Raw genomic sequence first — 18,160 nt, forward strand, 5'->3', positions numbered from 1 at the left:
AAATTGAAGGCAATGAAGTTAAGTGATTTGCCTAAAGGTCACATGACTAGGCAATTATCATGTGTCTGAGGTCAGATTTGAACTAGTTCTTCCTTACTCCAGGGCTAGTGCTCTATTCACTGTACCATCTAGCTGCCCCCTTTTTTTGAAACATTTGAAATCTATTCTCAAACCCTTTTGGGTTTCAAGGACCCAGGTTAAAAAAATCACTGGAATAGAAATTTTCTAAGATCCCTTTTAGCTTCCAAACTTTGTGGTTCTGAATCCCTGTGGTAACAATTAAAGTGAATTCTGTTCTTCAAAAACCTTTTTTTACATGTTCATTAAATATTGCTATTTTAATTATTTCAGCATTGGAATGCAGAATAATTATTTAAAACAATCTATATATGTTTGTGTGACATATATGTATATGTATATACATATATACATACTAATATATGTACTTGATAGAAATTTCTGTGACTATTTTACCAGAATTCTTTGGGGGGGGGGGTAGTATTATTGGAAAACTAAAAATAGTAGAAGAAATGAAAATACTTTAAAAAACAAGTTTAAATAAAAACTCTTTCCTTTATCTTGGAATATTAGTTATCAGATCACCAATAAAATAAAACCAATAAGAACAATCTTAAATTCTCTCCTTTCCCATTTATCATATCATTATCTTATATGATTTTATTTTACATTTTGTCAGCAAAGATTGGTAGAGAAGTGAATATAATTCAGTGAAATGCATTCAGTAAAACCTGACCCAACAACTGAAATTTAAAAGGGAAAGTATTTACTGTAGTTGCACATTGGCTACTCCTTTTAAATTGTATATCTGGCAGTATGAAAGCTAGTAAGAGGTCTAATGCCAGTAAATAAGTATCTGCTCTTTCAGGAAATGCTGAAGTTATCCAGATAGCTAAAGTGCTTTCTTTTTCCAACTTATTTTTGTCCTTTTCAGGTATTATCTGGAAAACAAGAGCTGAACAAACAAGGTGTTTTTTTTCTGATTGATTTTTAAGAGTCCTTGTAGTGAACAATTTAATGACCCAACAGCTCTTCAAGATTTGAGTATGGATTAATTCATGATGTTACAGCAAATGAATGAACTACAGCCCTTCACTTCTTATAGTTCTGTCCCATTGTACAATAGTTCAAATCATAGTGAAAGTTTCAAAGAAGAGCCCTCAAATAAGCCTTTTCCAAGATCTGATATCATTTTATTTTAATTCATTGATAGTCTGGGCACAGTTCAGGTTACCAAGGGAAGATTCATTCTTTTCTGAAGCATAATTACATTATCAGATATTAAGAAGAGGCCATAAACCACAAAATGGAAATTAGTCTTCCAATGGCCATTTTATACTCTGAAGATGATTATATTTTAACATTTTTGTTGTCAACCAGAGCAGTGGCAAGCTAGAATTGTGAATCCCAAATTTCAACATCACTCCAACCTGAATAAAATTTAAATATATGAACGTTAAATTGAATAATCAATAATAGTCTTTTTAGCAAGATAACTATCTCTCTGGCAGTAACCAGCACATAGGCAAATCCATCTTAGCAAACTCTATCTTTATTAGTGTCATTACATTGTATGATCATTTTGAAGCAAAAGGAAACTTTGCATGTTTTCCTTGGCTGTATTGTTTTTTGGTCTCCCTTAAAAAATAGCAGCCTGCAGGACTGCTTTCTCTTCATTGCCCATTCAAATTTGTAAATGGAATTTATTGCATTCAATGTCCTCTTATAGATTAAATTAATGTTATTGTAAAGAGCTTTAATCCTCAGAGATATTTATGAGTCATGCTGAGAAAGGGTCTATACTCAGTTATAATGATTAATACAATTTCCCCAAGTTCTCAAAGATGAAATTGCCACCATGTGCATATTTTGAGCACAAAACAGATAACAATAATTCTAAAAAATAAAGTTGCAATGATTATGTTATTTATGAGGCATTTGGAATTATCAAATTATTAGTGACCTGGAATATTCTTTCTCTTTGTGTCACTCAGTCTTTTTTCTATTTCTTTCTCTGTGTCTGTGTCTGTCTCTCTGTCTCTCTCTTTCTCTTTCTCTGCTCTGCTCCCCCATACTTTCCCATCGATCTTTCCCAGGCAGACTCAAACATTTGCATATTTCTAAAACAAATGCACTGAGATATGAGATAATATAGTATATATAAGTAAAAAACCCAAACAACCCTTCTCTGAGGCCAAATTTTAATGTGAATCCTACTTCTCCTGCTTATTACCTGCAAGAATTTGAACAGGTCATTCTACTTCCCTAAACCTCATTTCTGTCATCTGTTAAAAAGGGTTGTACTAGAAGGACTTTAAGAACTTTTAAAAATATTGTTTTGTATTTCCATGATCGTAACTGACTACTCAATTGAAAGTGAAAATATTGAAGGAGGATGAGAAAACAAAAGAAGTTATATTCTGAAATGCTAGAAAACATTGATAAACCTAAAACTTGCTAACTAGAGCTCTTGATAATCCTTATTCTTTTCTACAATCTGTTTTTAAAAGAAAGAACCAAATGACAACAAAATAATATCAGAATTTTCTTTCTCAAATCACCCAATAAAATCTTTGGATCAGTACTTGAGTCTAATAATCTTCTACAGACCATAATAATAATAACACCAATATACATATATGTGTATATGTGTATATATTCCACATATGTGTATATATATATATATATATATATATATATATATATGTATATATAACTGATTCTCCACAACATCCTACTCCAAAGTCCCATTATAGTATGATACATCTATATAATGGAAGGCTATAGCAGTTGAGAACTATGTGGCACAGTTTAGTGAATACTGAGCCTGGAATTAGGAAGATAAGTCTTTCTGAGTTCCAATCTGACCTCAGACTATAATTATGTCATGATGGATAAGTAATTTAGCATTATTTGTCTCAGTTTTCTCATCTGTAAAATAAACTGGAGAAAGAAATGACAAATAGTATGAGTATCTTTGCCAAGAAAACACCAAATAAGGTCACAAAGAATCAAACAAGATTTAAAAACTGCTGAATTGAATGTGGAGTACAGCATTCTGTCATGTCCTAGTTAATACCAGCCCTGTGACAGTCTGGGTCCAGAATCCTAAGCAAGGTAGGGCAACTTCTTTTAGCCAGGAAGTCAAATTCAGAAGGCCCTAAGAACATCTGCTATTCTTCTTCAACATAAAATCAACAGACCTCAGCACAATTTGGCAATGAATTACATAAAATAGGAAACTATTATATTTTAGACAGGTGTTAACTCATTCTCCTCTCTCCTGCCCACCTCCAATCTGCTTCTTACCCTAAGTATAGTTTGTAACACTTATCTCAGACCCCTAAATTCCTCTTTATAGCCTCTCTCTCCATCCACTGATGATCAGTGAAATTAAATTAACAGAGATTCATAATTAGATATTGAAAACATGGTGATGAATTTGGAATTACAGTAACTTTGGAATAGTTTACTAAAATGAGTGGTTAAATCCAACATTAGTACAGGAAATATCCATACCAATGAAATCATAATTTTTTGAAGTATCAAAAAGACTTAGAAGCACTGCTAAAGCCTGAATCACTAAAAATTCAATTTGTTCCACTTACAAATGCAAAAAAAATAACTAATTCATTTAAGCTTTTTTCTGAGTTAATCAGAAACAGACTATATTTCTTATGAATTCTAGTTAATCAAAGTAATGCTGAGATGAGAACTGAAATTACTTATACATTGAATAGTTTTCAAATATATTTTCAAAAAGCTATAAAATATTTGAAATTTATATTTCTACTTTCATTGAATAAGCTACTTGGGGTAGTGATATTCTACTATAAAATGAGAAGGTGGAACTAGATGGACTCTGAGGCTATGATCCTATGATTCTCCAATGCCACAATTACCTGGCTATATATCTAACTGCAAAGTAACCTTAAGACAACAATAATTCCATAATAAACTACAAAAATTATTACCCCGGATACCCAGTTCTCACCCTATAAGCAAGAATAGCTCAGGCTCTTCATGTCAAATTGTATTTTTCTTATAGGATATGTAAAAGCTGGGTTGAATTACAAAGCAATTTCAGATATTTTTTTTTTCTTTTTAAATCAAATGGCCTCTTTGGTAGACTTCATTGAAGAGTGATCTAAGTAGAAATAGCTGAATTCATTTATACCAATTCTTTAAAAAATAATATAATCAAATGCATTATAATTAAATAGCAAACTCTTTTCCTCTGTATTCATAGAGTTACATTATTTAATCTTGGTTGGTCTTTATGCACAATTAATTCAGATTTCATAGTCTTTTTAGCCTCTTCTGTAAATGTGCAAAATTAATAATCTCCCCAGGGATATAGCACTTTTGGTGGGAAAGTATACTCCCTTTGTATTATACTAAAGAGAGGTGTTCAAAAATGAAATCCATTGCTACTACAATGATTTTATAATATGGATGCAACTTTTAGAAATTGTAAGAAGTATGATTCAGTGGTAGAAGCAGTGAACTTAGAGTCAAAATACTGAACTTAGCATTTACTATCTCTTGGATCATGAACCTGATCTTCCATTTTCTCTCCAGCAAAATGGGAATAATATTTAGATTCACATTTAAAGGGGAAGTAAGGAAAGATTTCATAAATATCAAAATTTGAAATTAAACTATTGTAATTTTTGCTTCCATGATAAAATCAGATTCAGAGCACACAAGTTATCTATTATGACATCAGTTTTCTAGTTTGGTTATATCAGAATTTGAGCTCAACATATTGTTGTATTTTATTATGACATTTTGGATCTGGTTTTTGTCAGGACAGTTAACTAACGTCACACATGAAATCCAACTGAATATAAAAATTGTTACTAATCCATCTCCATGATAATGAAGTTTGGTCCACTCTGCATTTTCTTTTTCATGACATAAATATGGGAGTACAGAATATCTAAATTATTTTTGTGTGTAACAGATCCCTTTGGTAGTCTGATGAAGTCTATGGATCTTTTTCAGAATAATGATATAAATAATTGAAGGAAAGATTCAATTTCATTTACAGATTATTGAAAAGGAAAAATGTTATTTTTCCCCATCTAAATTCACATAGCCTTTAAAAATCTATCCACAGATAATCCTTGTAAATCAGGTTAAGAACTAATGAAATAACATGTCTTAGACTTACTTCACAGAATTCATCATAGAACTATCAAGTTTAACTCAGTCAGGGTTATAGAACTATTTTAGCACACTAATGGCTTGAAGATTTGTCTAGCAACATGAATTGTTAAATTTCCTTCTAGCAGCAATTTCTAAATTCTGTGTAGTGAAATTCTCTTTTGAAATGTTTTCCTAGTTTCCCACAACCACATATTTTTCATAAAAATTCTAGTTGAATGATTTTCTTTAATATATTCAAATAAAATAATTTATTAGAACATTAATACTAATTTCAAAAGTAGGCAGATAGGAAGTGCAGTGGATAGAGCACTTGGTTAAAATTTAACCTCACATACTTCCTAGTTGTGTTACCCTGGGCAAGTCACTTGCCTCATTTGTAAAATGTGCTGGAGAAGGAAGAAGCAAACTTTCTAGAATCTTTGCCAAGTAAATCCCAGTGTCAAGAAAGTTGAACACAAATGACTAAAGTAAAAATTATGTAAGTACACACATAGTTTATTGATTACTTATTATAATGCATAGATTTATGATGAAAAATAAAGCAGAAAGCAGAGTTCTTAGCATCAGGATGACATGGCTTCAAATTTCATCTGACATACATGCTGGCTAGTGACCTCTAAACAAACCTCTTAATGCCGAAGCAATTATCTAAACATATATTGCAAAACAGTTGCCATTTCAACTGGCAGAGGGAGTTTCCTATCTGTGTAACTCTTTGTACTGAAAAAAACCCTCAAGTTTATGAAAAAATAGTAACTATAATAATAATAATAATAATATTGGTAATATGATGAATGATCTAATTTTGTGACACAAAGATTCTCAATTTTATGCTACTTTGTGATCAACTTTGTGATGATAGTGCTAATCATAATTCCTTTCAAAATTAGTAATCAGCGATATTTTGACCTTATAATAGCAATTGCAGATTTTCAAATTTTTGTGTCACTTTATGCAATCAAAAACTCTCAATGCTAAAATCCACTAATATTTTCATTTTTAAACACTATTTTCAAAACATAAGGTAAACCTATTAACCAGTCTATTTCAGATGTATTATGACCAAATATATTATATTTATTCATGACAAAAGGATGTTTTGTAAAATTATTTCAAAATAGCTTGGTCTCTAAAATGAAACAGGGATTACTTTTATATACAGTTCTGATTATGAATACAGTGGATATTTTCTATTTAATTTTCAGGGCAGTTTTTTTAATGAAATATATTCTCCATTCCTAAAAATAATTGCCAATTTATCTTTTTGTATCAGAGAAAAACTGTGAGTAACATTTATTAATTTATTAAGATTATTCAGAGTAATTTTAAGAATTCAATGAAAATGAATTGAAAGTAGAATCTTTTTATAAAATGGAATTTGCTGCATATTTATTATTGTTTTCACTGAAAAATGACAATTTCTGCTTTTAGCTAAAATATCTTTTCAAATATTTTGGGATAAGAAAGTCAGTATGTTTTCACAATAATAGGGAAGGATTCTATGCTGTATTCCAATATTGTAGCACAAATTTGAACAGATAGGTAATGGAACATTAATTCTTTTAACAATTTGAAAATTTTTATATGTTCTTCATATATATTTCTCAATACAGTGTTTACTTGTGAAGTATTGAATACATGTGAATTAATTGTGATGTATTACAATGCAAAATAATATTATTTTGTGAAGGATATATATATTTTAATGTACTTATTTATTTATGAATTATTCAATTCCATTTAGTGCAGAAATGTTACAATGAATGGAGTATTGGCCCTGGAGTCAGTAAGACCTGATTCCTAGTATAGCATCTGATATTTACTGGCTGTGTGACCCTGGGAAAGTTACTTAACCCTGTTTTCCTTGGTTTCCTCAGCCTAAAATGGCGGAGAGAAGACAGGCACAGTTCTAAAGTCTCCTGATCACTTCCCCATCTATCACATGAAACAAACCTCTTAAAAGAAATCCAACCCACAAAGCCCAGAAAGAAAAGCCAGGAGAAAGAACATATACCTCAGGATTTGTCTCCTGGCTGAATTTTGGGGGGGGGGGTGAGTCTGGGCTCAGAGGGAGGATCAGCCCCAGATCAACCAGATTAACAGCTGAATTGGAACCCGGAGTCTGAGGGCCCGAGAGCCGGACCTGCTGGATTGGAGGTGGGGCTAGACAGCAGGGGCTTTGGTCAACTAGGGAGCAGAGGCACTGCTGTTGGTGCTGTAGCCCGGGAGCTTGCGGACAGGGCTGGGGGTAGAGTTCTGGAGAAGGAAAGCCTCGGATGTCATCCCTGGGCTCCTCTGGTCTGAGGTCAGAGTCCCATTACAATTCAGACTTCTTCCCTAACAAACAAATGCAAACTAATTCTACCTCAGTCCCAGGTGTGTGAGCAGAAGAACTAGTCCAGCTGAGGAATGACCTCAGGCCAGGATAAAAGCCCACTACTTATAAAAGGCAAAAGAATTCAATAGATCCAACTCCTCCCTTCAAGCAAAGGGAGAAGGCCTCAATCAAGGTCACAGACACTCCAGAGAGGGCAACCAGCTCCTCCTACTGGCCAGCCAGAGAAACTGCACTCAGTGAGTAAAGCCTTTAGCGATCCCAAGCCCCTAGGAACCAGCCCCTCCCCAGCTCAGGTCTTAGCAAAATGAAGAATGGTCATCGGAAAGGTGCATCCATAGAAAAATTCTTCAAAGGGAAAGACCCTAACTCAGAGAGACCTGGAACCTCTGATGAGAATACAATATGGTCTTCAGCACAGAAGGACTTCCTTGAAGAAATAAGGAAGGAGCTTAAAAATTTGGGAGTGACAATCAATACCTTGCAAAAAGAGAACAAAACCTTAGAAAGTACAATTGGACAAATACAAAAGGAGAATAAATCTCTTAGATCATCAATTGGACAATTAGAAAATGAGAATAAATCTCTCACAGCATCAATTGGACCAATACAAATAAGAATAAATCTCTCAGATCTTCAATTGGACAAACACAAAATGAGAATAATTCTCTCAGATCTTCAAATGGGCAAATGCAAAAAGAAATTAATTTTCTCAAAACCTCAATTGGGCAAATGGAAAGCTCTTTCAAAAGTAGAATTGACCAATTGGAAAAGGAGTTGCAAAAGGTTAATGAAGAAAACTCCCGCCCCCCCAAAAAAAGAACGGAGTCTACAGAAACTAATGACTCCATGAGACAGCAAGAGTCAGTTAAACAAAATCAAAAAATAGAAAAAATAGAAGCAAATGCAAAATACCTCATCAACAAAACCACTGACCTCGAGAATAGGTCGAGGAGGGGTAACCTGAAAATTATAGGACTTCCTGAAAACATTGAAGAGAAAAAAAGCCTGGACTTCATATTACAGGATCTAGTGATGGAAAACTGCCCTGATATCATGGAATTGGAGTGCAAAGTAGTTATTGAAAGAATACATCAATCCCCACCAGAAAAAGATCCTAAAATGAAAACACCAAGGAATGTTCTGGCCAAACTCCAGAACTATCAGATAAAAGAGAAAATCCTGCAAGCACCCAGAAAGAAACGATTTAAATATCAAGGAGCCACAGTAAGGATCACGCAGGACCTGGATGCATCAACTTTAAGGGATCGAAGGGCCTGGAAGGAGGTATTTTGAAGAGCAAGGGAGCTTGGAATGCAGCCAAGAATCTAATTTCCCGCAAAGCTGAGCCTTCTCTTCCAGGGAAAAAGATGGACATTAAAAGAAATGGAAGAATTTCAAAAATTTCTGATGAAAAGCCAAGAGCTAAACAGAAAATTTGGATATCAAACAGGAGGTTCAAGAGACACATGAAAAGGTAAAAAAAAAAAGGGGGGGGTGGTAATAGGAAAAAAATGCAATCCAGTAAGTTGAAACTGGCTATATCCCAGCATGGGGGAAAAAAGATTCTCATAAATCTTGAGAATTGTAACTCTAACAGAGAGAATATACCTAGCCAGAAATGATGGACATTCATAACCTATCCATGAGACTTCTATCTAATGGCAGGTAACTGGCTTTAACCCCACTTGGGAGAAAGACTCTAATAACTCTCAGTAATTTGGCTCTATTTGATAGAATATACTGAACTAGAAGGGACAGACACTCAGAATTTTCTATGACTTAGATAGAATGATCTAAAAAACACTACCTCCTTAAAAAGGGGGACAGGAAAGAGACTGGAGGAGGGTGGGGATTGAATGGGGTAAATCTCATTACACTAAGAAGTACAAACAACCTATGGTAATAGAGGGGAAGAAGGGAGCAGATGACAAACACCTGAATCCTCTTCTCATCAGACTTGGCTTAAAGTCAACCTACACATACTTAGTTAACTTATAAAACATCTAAACTTTCAAGTATTAAAAGGGGAAAAGGGTAGGGGGGGGATGGAGAAAGGGAAGGGGAGTGGGGGGAAAAAGTGGAAATAACAAAATGAAGGGAAGGGAAAAAGGAAAGAAAAGGGAAGGTGTGATATAGGAGGGCAAACACACTGAAGGGGGTGGTATTCAGAAACAAAATACTGGGGAATATGGATGAAGGGGGGAGAAAGGGGGAAAAATACAAACAGAGGGATGATAGCACGGAGGCCAATAAAGAATTAGTAATCATAACCTTAAATGTGAATGGGATGAACTCTCCCTTAAACCGTAAGCAAATAGCAGAGTGGATTAAAAACCAGAATCCTACAATATGCTGCTTACAAGAAACTCATTTGAAGCAGGGAGATATATATATAGTGTAAAGGTAAAAGTTTGGAGCAAAATATATTTTGCTTCAGCTGAAGTAAAAAAAGCAGGGGTAGCAATCCTTTTCTTAGACAAAGTAGCAGCAAAAGTAGATAGTGTCAAAAGAGATAAGGAAGGAAACTTTATCCTCCTAAAAGGTACCATAGACAATAAAGTCATTTCAATATTGAATATATATGCACCCAGTGGGACAGCACCCAAATTATTAGAGGAGAAGATGAAAGAACTACAGGAAGACATAGACAGCAAAACTACTAGTGGGAGACCTCAACCTCCCACTCTCAGATCTAGATAAATTGAATCATAAAATAAACAAGAAAGAAGTTAAGGAGGTAAATAGATTGTTAGAAAAATTAGAAATGGTAGACTTATGGAGGAAACTGAATGGGGATAGAAAGGAATATACCCTTTTCTCTGCAGTACATGGAACTTATACAAAAATTGACCATGTACTAGGACATAAAAACCTAATGATCAACTGCATAAAGGCAGAAATAGTGAATACATCTTTCTCAGATCACAATGCAATAAAAGTCATATGCAATACTGGTCCAAGGAGATATAGACCACAACAAATTGGAAACTGAATAACCTCATTTTAAAAAATGAGAGGACCAAAAGACAAATTATAGAAAGAATTAACCATTTAATCCTAGATAATGATAATAAGGAAACAACATACCAAAACCTATGGGATTCATTCAAAGCAACTCTCAGGGGATATATTATAGCTCTAAATGCTTACATGAATAAGGAGAAAGAGGAAATCAATGAACTAAACATGCAACTAAAAAATTAGAGAAAGAACAAATCAAAAATCCCCAATTAAATACCAAATTAGAAATTCTAAAAATTAAAGGAAAAATTAATAAAATCGAAAGCAAAAAAAATATTGAATTAATAAATAAAACCAAAAGTTGGCATTATCAAAAAACCAATAAAATTGATAAACCTCTGGTCAATTTGATGAAAAAAATAGAAGAACACAAAATTGCTAGTATCATAAATGAAAGAGGTGAACTCACCACCAATGAGGCTGAAATTAAAGTAATAATTTGAAATTATTTTGCCCAACTCTATGCCAATAAATTTGATAATCTAAGTGAAATGGATGAATATTTACAAAAATAAGTTGCCCAGGTTAAATGAAGTAGAGATTAAACACCTAAGCAACCCTATCTCGGAAAAAGAAATTCAACAAGCCATTATTGATCTCCCTAAAAAAATCTCCAGGGCCTGATGGATTCACAATTTGAATTCTACCAAAGGAACAATTGGTTCCAATTCCATATAAACTCTTTGCAAAAATAGGGAAAGATGGAACTCTGCCTAACTCTGTCTATGAAACCAATATGGTGCTGTTACCTAAACCAGGAAGAGTTAAAACAGAGAAAGAATATTATAGACCTATTTCCCTGATGAATATAGATGCAAAAATCCTAAATAAAATCTTAGCAAAATGATTACAAGTTATCACTAGGATAATACATTATGATCAAGTAGGATTTATCCCAGGAATGCAGGGTTGGTTCAATATTAGGAAAACAGTATACTCAATTATATCAACAACAAACCTCTCATAAATCATATGATCATATCAATACATACTGAAAAAGCTTTTGACAAAATACATCCATTCTTATTAAAAACAATATATAGTGTAGGAATAAATGGAATGTTTCTTAAAATAATTAGCAGTATCTGTCTGAAACCATCAAAAAGCATTATATTCCATGGGGAGAGGCTAGAGGCATTCCCAATAAGATCAAGGGTGAAACAAGAGTGCCCATTATCACTGCTACTATTCAATATTGTACTAGAAATGTTAGCATCAGCAATTGAAGAAGAAAAAGAAATTGAAGGAATTAGAATTGGGAAGGAAGAGACAAAACTCTCACTCCTTGCAGATGACATGATGCTCTACCTAGGGAATCCCAAGAAATCATCCAAAAAACTACTGGAAAAAATTAGCAATTTTAGCAGATTTGCAGGTTATAAAATAAACCTTCATAAATCCTCAACTTTTCTATATATGTCTAGCAAGATACAGCAGGAAGAGCTAGAAGGAGAAATCCCATTCAAAGTAACCTCAGACAATATAAAATACTTGGGAGTCTATTTGCCAAGACAGACTCAGAATCTTTTTGAAAACAATTATAAAACACTTCTCACACAAATTAAATCAGATTTAAATAACTGGGCAAAGATCAACTGCTCATGGATAGGTAGAGCTAATATAATAAAAATGACAATTCTACCAAAACTAACCTATCTGTTTAGTGCCCTACCAATCAAAATTCAAAAAAATTACTTTAATGAGTTAGAAAAAATTCTAAGTAAATTAATATGGAGAAATAAAACGTCAAGAACTGCCAGGAGCTTAATGAAAAAAAGTACAAAAGAAGGTGGCTTAGCCCTACATGATCTAAAATTATATTATAAAGCATCAATCATCAAAACTGTATGGTATTGGCTAAGAAATAGAGTGGTGGACCAGTGGAATAGACTAGTGTAAAAGCAGGAGATGATTATAGTAATCTGCTGTTCAGTAACCCCAAAGAGTCCAGCCATTGGGATAAAAACTCCCTCTTTGATAAAAACTGCTGGGATAATTGGAAGTTAGTATGGAAGAAACTTAGATTAGAGCAACATCTAATACCCTTTACCAAGATAAGATCCAAATGGTTACAGTACTTAGACATAAAAAATAATACCATAAGCAAATTACAAGATCAAGGACTAGTTTACCTGTCAGATCTATGGAAAGCGGAGCAGTTTATGACTAAGGAAGAGTTGGAGAACATCACCAAAAAGCAATTAGATGATTTCGATTACATTAAATTAAAAAGCTTTTGCAGAGATAAAACCAATGTAATCAAGATCAAAAGAAATGTAGTAAATTGGGAAACAATCTTTACAACTAATGATTCCGACAAAGGACTCATTTCTAAAATATGCAGAGAACTGAGTCATATTTTTAAAACGAAAAGCCATTCCTCAATTGACAAATGGTCAAAGGATATGCAAAGGCAATTTACAGATGAGGAGATCTAAGTAATCTATAGCCATATGAAAAAAATGCCCTAAATCATTAATTATTAGAGAAATGCAAATTAAAGCTTCTCTGAGGTACCACCTCACACCTCTCAGATTGGCCAATATGACCAGGAAGGATAATGATCATTGTTGGAAGGGTTGTGGGAAATCTAGGACACTATTATTCTGTTGGTGGAGATGTGAACTCATCCAACCCTTCTGGAGAGCTATTTGGAACTATGCCCAAAGGGCAACAAAAATCTGTATACCCTGTGACCCAGCAATACCACTACTGTGTCTATACCCTGAAGAGATGATGAAAAAGGGTAAAAACCTTACTTGTACAAAAATATTTATAGCAGCCCTGTTTGTGGTGGCAAAAAATTGGAAATCAAGTAAATGTCCTTCAATTGGGGAATGGCTTAGCAAACAGTGCTATATGTATGTCATAGAACACTATTGTTCTATTAGAAACCAGGAGGGACAGGATTTCAGGGAAGCCTGGAGGGATTTGCATGAAATGATGCTGAGTGAGATGAGCAGAACCAGAAAAACAGTGCACACCCTAACAGCAATGTGGGAATGATGTTCAACCTTGAAGGACTTGCTCATTCCATCAGTGCAACAATCAGGAACAATTTTGGGCTTTCTGCAAAGGAGAGTGCCATCTGTATCCAGATAAGGAGCTGTGGAGTTTGAACAAAGTTCAACAACTATTCCCTTTAATTTAGAAAAAAACAGATATCTTTTTGTCTGTTCTTGTTACCTCTTAGACTTCTCTTCTTTAAGGATGATTTCTCTCTCATCACACCCAATTTGGAGCAAGGTACAACATGGAAACAAAGTAAAGATTGACAGATTGCTTTTGGCACGGGTGGGGGGGGGGGAATTAAGTTTTTGGGGAAAATTGTAAAACTTAAATAATATCTTTAATAAAAATTAAATAAAAAAATAAAATGAACTGGAAAAAGAAATGGAAAACAATTCTAGTATCTCTGCCCAAAAAAATGGAGTCATGAAGTCAGACATGACTGCAAAAAAACTGAACAAAATTCGATGCATCCAAAAGCAAGAGAAACCATAATTCAAACTAGTACTTGCAAACCTGACTCATCTTGATATTAATTGGCCTCTTTCATAACATTATACAATATTATTATCTAATATATCATTTTCATTTTAAAAATGTGTTAATTATATTGAAAATGTCTTGATATGTTATTGACATCAACAGGTTTTTTTTTTTTAGGTTTTTGCAAGGCAATGGGGTTAATTGGCTTGCCCAAGGCCACACAGCTAGGTAATTATTAACTGTCTGGGGCCACATTTGAACTCAGGTACTCCTGACTCCAAGGCCGGTGCTCTATCCACTGTGCAACCTAGCCACCTCAATCAATAGGTTTTTAAAGTAACATTTTTCTTAGCATAGTTTCAATATCATATTGTACATAAAAAATAAATTAAGTGGTATAGGGTTTGTTCAGGAGAAATAAGTATCTCTGTTTTGAGGACTGCTGAACCCTTTTCAGGCATTCTTTGCAAATTTGGTCTCCACCTAATCTATGCAACTATTATCTGTGGCTCCAAGAAGCTATATATAGTGACCATACCCTGGTAATCTGTTTGGCAGTTGGAATAAACCAGTTTGAGGGTAATGAAGCAATATCAAGCCCTCAGGGACTTAGAGGTCTTTTCTTACTCAAGTATGTGAAGACTTTCCCTGGTGGAATGAGCAGATGAGAAGTTTATTCCAAATGTTTTGAAAGCAGCTAAAGAAGTTGCTTTGGCTTGCTTAGAGCTCAATTAGATAGCAAAGTCACTAATGTTATCCACTATATCCCTGTCATCTTGAACTTGTCTTGGCATTGGACTTTGATGACTCTGAAAGTGAAAGTGAGTTTGCACAATTCTGCCTCATTTAAATCCAATTTATGCAAGAAGCAAAAGGCATCACTCATACCATTTTGAAAGTCTTACCTATCTCAAACTTGTGGCAACAGGCAAATAATGAAACAGCAGGAGTCAATACACTGGAAGCTTTTGGCACAATCCTGCACATGGGCAGTATGGGCCATAGGATCATTTTCTCACTTGGGAACAATAGTAAGATTCAGGAGTTCTCTGGATGTCTACTGAGTTTTTAAGGACCATACTGTTCAATTCCTAGTGTAAGGAAGGAGCTAGAAAACGTTTGCCTAAAACTATTTGCTTTACACACCTCTTGCTTATATAGTACAGTAACAAGAATCCCACCCTGTGGTCAAAATAGAAAAAAAGAATATACAAAAAATTCTGCAAAGATGATTCCAATCATCTTTGGTACATGGAATGTGCACACAATTTGGACAATTTTAAATTCAGTAGAACAGGTTTAAGAGAATAGAAGATGTTCTCATGCTTTCTAAGTTACCAATGGAATGGGGCAAGGCTATGAGCTTGCTCCCATGCAAGGGTGAATATCATGTCAAGGTCAGCTACCAGGTGGATAGTAAATTATTTAACTTGAAACCTCTTCAGGATTAGATTAAGTAAAGGGAGAGTTGCTGATGAGATGTTCTGCTAACAAAGAGTTAAACTAATGAGGCTCTTGTGTACTATTTCCTAATTGAGGCACTTGGCTATAATGACCTAGTCCTGGGAAGAATTTACTTTGTATAAGTCACTCCCCACTTCCTCTCACAAAAGAGTTCCACTCCTTTGAAGAACTCTGAAAAAAGGAAATATCCCTTATTTATTTCATTAAATAAACTTAATGTCCCTCATAATTCTGAGATCACTATGTTGGGAATTCTTCACTCTGCTCAACCTGATACTTCAATATCACTGCATGACTTTCTTGTTCATTGGTGATTTTGCTCTCAGTACAACCTGTGAAACTGAGATACAATTCTCTGCCGCTAATTTTGTTCTAATAGTTAATACAAGAAAACACCAATTCTTTGCCAACTAGCAACATACTGTCCACATGCATTACCATCAGTTATAGTAAATGGAAACATTTTGAATACTGTGGCTAAGTTCACTTACTTGGCAGTATACTTTTTAAAGATGAATACATAGAGGATAAAGTTCACAAATACATTGTCAGATCTAGCTCAGTATTTGGAAGGCTCCAAGGGAAAGTGTCATAAAAAAAAGAGATATTAGATTGCCTACCAAGCTGAAGATCTCAAAAGTCACTGTGCTGACCCTATAGTTGTATGTCTATGAAACTTGTACACTAGATCCTTGCTGATATAAGAGTGGGAAAGATGCCTGCCAGTGCCAGCAATGACAGGAGTCCCAGGGCAGCTAGATGGTAGAGTACTGGCTCTGAAGTCAGATTTGAGTTTGAATTTGACCTCAGACAATTACTGTGTGACCTCAGACAAGTCACTTAACCCTGACTGCTTCACATCCAGGTCCATCTCCAGTTGTCCTGATTCATATCTTGTCACTGGATCTAGATGACTCTGGAGAAAGTGAGGCTGGTGACTTACCATAGCATCTCCCCTCACTCAAATCCAATATGCTCTTTGTCATGATATCATCTCTCTGATGTCTGATCTTCTTCAAAAATGAAAGGCAAACATCATCAATTCCAGGACAGATAACTGAATTACTTCCATTTTAATTAAGAAGATTTTGAAGATCATCTAGCAAGATAAGGTACTAGACACTGAGGTTCTTTTTTCTTTTTCTTTTGTTTGCAAGGCAATGGGGTTAAGTGGCTTGCCTAAGGCCACAGCTAGGTAATTGTTAAGTGTCTGAGTTCAGATTTGAACTCAGGTACTCCTGACTCCAGGGACAATGCTCTATCCACTACACCATCTAGATGCACCCATCCTGAGGTTCTTTCTTAAGCTAAATTGCCAAGCGTTCGAATTGTACTGCAGAGAGAGCAAATCTGATAGGTTCTCTGAAGAAGTTTGGAATCAATTGTAGGACCTGGAAGATTCTGGCAAAGACTTTCAACACAATGTGCCCACGTTAAAGAAGATACAGTCTCTAAGAGCAAAGCAAAATTGCAATAGCTCAAAAGACATGTGAGGCACACAAACTTAGAGCTATATCCACTCTAAATGTTTATATGAACTATTTGTGCTAACCTCTGGTAGGGCATTCTGAGATTGAATTGGTATGATCAGGCCAAGTTGGATACACTGTATCTTTACTCTAACATAGTGATATTTATTTTGGGACTGTCTGAGAACAAAGGACAACAAACAATCAACCAGTCAACATTTGTTGCTTTATCCACTTGCGATGATCACAATAGTCTTCTATCATATGAGTTTTTATCCTTTTCACTGTATTATCTTCATTGGAACCAAGTTAAATCTTTTACATAAGATTTATTAGCAATAGCATTAACCATAACAAAATCTGACAGTGAAAGGAAATTTTTGCCATATAGTCAGAGGCATTTTATACCAAAGAAGTTTGTAAGAAATCTTATACAAGTCATTCATTTTATGTCAAAAACAATGTATATTTTTAATTTTTGCTATACTAAAACCATTATTTTTTTCTAGGAAAAATAAAACAACTATCTTTTCTTTCTAACATTCTCTCAATGCATATTTTCAGCATGTTGTTTCAATTTATTATTTGTCAGCCAAACATTTATACAAAATAAAAATAGTATTCTTTTCTTGTCATCAAGAATAGTAATTAGGAATTCCAATGATAAATGCAATGCATTATAATTTCTAGATGTAGATCTTTTACCTTGTGTTTCTGTTTTTCTGCTACTTAAACATTCCCTATCATTCTTGTTTGCATACTGGTTTTAGCTGCTTCATTGAATTTTCTTATCACATTAATTATTTGTTGGTTGGTTGGCTCTTATCCTTTGTTCTAGAAGGAGACCAAAATAACATCACTATATTTGAGACAAATTATAGTATGTATGAATGTGGTTGATTTAGACCAATATGAACTCGGAATGCTCTACTACAGATTTGGCACACATAGTTCATGTGAACACCTAGGGTGGGTATTCTAAACTTACATATGTCACTTTTCCTTTGATCTGCTTCTATTATGTCTTCCTTATTTAGTACATCACCCTCACTGATGAGGGAACACCATGCTGGGTGGTCCTGTGCCAGTGTCTCTCATGCTGTATTATCAGTTCAAAAGTTCTTTAATGAGATCCTCAGGGTGTCCCAATATCTCTGATTCTGACCCTCTTGTGAGCATTTGTTCT

This window comes from Macrotis lagotis, chromosome 1 (genome assembly GCF_037893015.1).
Source record: "Macrotis lagotis isolate mMagLag1 chromosome 1, bilby.v1.9.chrom.fasta, whole genome shotgun sequence".
NCBI lineage: Eukaryota > Metazoa > Chordata > Mammalia > Peramelemorphia > Peramelidae > Macrotis > Macrotis lagotis.